The following is a 2725-nucleotide window of genomic DNA, read 5'->3' on the forward strand; positions in this document are numbered from 1 at the left end:
TGGCCAAGCCGAGATTCAAACCCAGGATCTCTAGCTTAATGTGGGGGTTACGTGTAATTTTTTTTAGTACTTACTACTTATTCATTATTTTTAAATCTTTTCCTGTCTTTGACGTTCTTTTTTTTTTTTTTTTTTGGAATACTGGTCCCTAAAGGGGGAGGGGTATGACCCACACCAACCCAACCTTGAGCATGCCACTGATTGCTACCCCAAGTGTCGACATCACTGGTAGAATATAGCCTTGCACAGAGACTTGTTTTCATTCACAGAAATGTGGTTTTGGGAAAGGTACACAGAAGACTTTTTGATTTTCTTACAACAGAAAATAAGAAATGTGTATATTCCTGGTTGAGCAATTGCACTGAATGCATCAACAGAGCCAAGGAAACGGACAAGTGGTTATCAGGCGCCATTGAGTGGAAGTTGGTGTAAAGTAAGTAACTGAAAAGTAAAAAAGAAAGGATAATACAAAACGTTTGACCTATGGGTGGCAATATTTAAAATTTGGCCACTAATAGTATTAATCTGATTGTAAGTTATATGTATAAAATAAGACTGAAAACAACACAGCATATTCTATGCACTGATAAAGTGCACCACCTAAGATGTTACCTTATCAATATTATATTAACATATGTCACGTATGACTAATTTAGAGATTCTGTTGTTTTATAATTTAGAAACACATTTTTTTAAGCATGAGTAATTTAAACTATTCTTGTTTTCAGTGGCGGCGATTGGGTTCCAAAACTTGTGGGAGGGGGGGGACAGTTTGCTTCCCTTTGTAGATAAGGTTTAGCATAGTGCGGGAGCAAAAGTGACAAAAAAACGGGGGCAACTAATCACAGCCAGTGCTTGTTTTAGACATTGCTTGTTGACAGTTGGTTCAACTTAACGAGTGATTTATAACACCAGATATCCATGTAATGAGCACTTTCAGTTGAGAGGGCAACAAACTCTTGTTATTTTAAACAAGAAATCTATTATTTTTTCAGAGTAAGCTATTTTAGCCTTATGGTTCACTGTATTGAAATGCATTCCTGTTACATAATAAAAAGTGTGGACACTGACAATGATTTTGCTCTAGAGCTTAGTGTCAGAAACAAAACAAAAACTGTTGCTTTATACATCCGTAGCACAAGACACAAAATCATTTCTGGCTTCACTACAACAAACATATTATTAACTATGAGCTCTTGTACATATTTATCAACTTCATAGGATGACACATTTATTTCCACCTACTTAGAGTAAGAAACGTTAACAACAATTGTGTCATAGCAGTACAACAAGTTACATCACTGTTGCTGTTTTTCACTGGGGGGTGCAACTGGAAACTCAATCTTGCACCTTGGAAGTTTTTCAGACAAAATCTTCACACACTCTTCTCTATTTCGTATTGCTGGCAGATCAAATAACAACAATGTCTGTAAATTGCTCAGCTGTTGTAATGATTGCAACCCTTCACATGTGATATTACCACATTGACTTATCTGCACATACTTAAGGGTGCCTTTCGCATAGGCAAGCATTTCTACTGCTTCATTCTCAATATAAATACAGTTGTGCAGGATTATACGTTCTAGATACTTCAATCCTTTCAAATGTGGAAACCCAAGATGGTGTATGGCAGAATCACTAGCATCAATTTCTTTTATGTGAAGCCTGAATGGTAGTTCTTCAGGTGGCAGTAAATTGTAGTCCTTCTGAAATTCATCTGTGCCAGTTTCAATCCATTTGACCGCAGCTCCATTTCTAAGCAGCCATTCTGCACATGCCCGTTCAGGTCCAACTTTTTGTAATCTCAATTCATCTACATTGTTAAAAGCAGCTACCACCCATCCCCAGAAATGTCTTTGTGATAATGCAAATGCATTATGCATTACTGGCCTTATGTTTCGTGCTAACCTGATCATACTAATACCAACATGCAATGTTTCCTTAGAATACCACCAATGCTGTATTCATTATGGCATTAACTTTTCCTGCTCTATATCACTGCTGTTCACAATAACTTAAGTCTATACACAATATTTAGTAAAAATGTTTAGCAATCATGTCTTCTCTTGCACTTAGTAGGCTAACATCATGTCTACATTAAACATTTTGTTCAAAAATATCAGTGTTACAATAACATGTTGTAATATTCCACTGGTTTGAAGTAGAAAGTGAAATTTATACAGGTGGGACTATCTCGAAATATTCATTAACATCGGGGACAACCGATTCCTAATAACATCACATAGATTCTTGATTGGGTGGTGGTCAACGCATCAGTCATCAAGTCCCGTTCCTGCTGTTTTCTGTCTTTGGAGACCGAAGCTCCTACTTCTTGTCCTCACGATGCTGGATATTAAATGAAGGGCTCAGGTGTAAAACATGGTAAGTGACATTTTGGTCATTTCTGAGTTCATTAAGAAAAAAGGTTTTTAAAAAAAAAGCTACACTGTAGATAAATTGTTTTCATGTTGTATTTACCAATTTCAGAAGGCTTCACTTAATCCAATGCAAATTGTATGACACGGCAATTTCGCTCGAACATTGAAGGATGGCACATTTTACTTTGTAACTCAAAAATGACCAAAATGTCACTAATGACACACTTTGTGTGTTTGGGGTAAAAAGCACGGTTATCTGTGAATTTCTTGTCCATTGTGCCTGCAGGAGCAGGCCCATAGCCAGGAATTCTTTGTAGGGGAGGGGGCAGAAGTCAATCCTAGAGGGG

The 2725-nt window shown here is 37.1% G+C and overlaps 1 pseudogene; it reads right to left on the bottom strand.

Moving 5' to 3' along the window:
• Positions 1–1044: 1044 nt before the first annotated feature.
• On the bottom strand, positions 1045–2109 carry LOC146005369 (ATP synthase subunit s, mitochondrial pseudogene; annotated as a pseudogene).
• Between the last annotated feature and the right edge of the window lie 616 nt (positions 2110–2725).

The sequence above is a fragment of the Lepisma saccharinum genome, chromosome 23 (assembly GCF_977018435.1).
Source record: "Lepisma saccharinum chromosome 23, izLepSacc3.1, whole genome shotgun sequence".
Lineage (NCBI taxonomy): Eukaryota > Metazoa > Arthropoda > Insecta > Zygentoma > Lepismatidae > Lepisma > Lepisma saccharinum.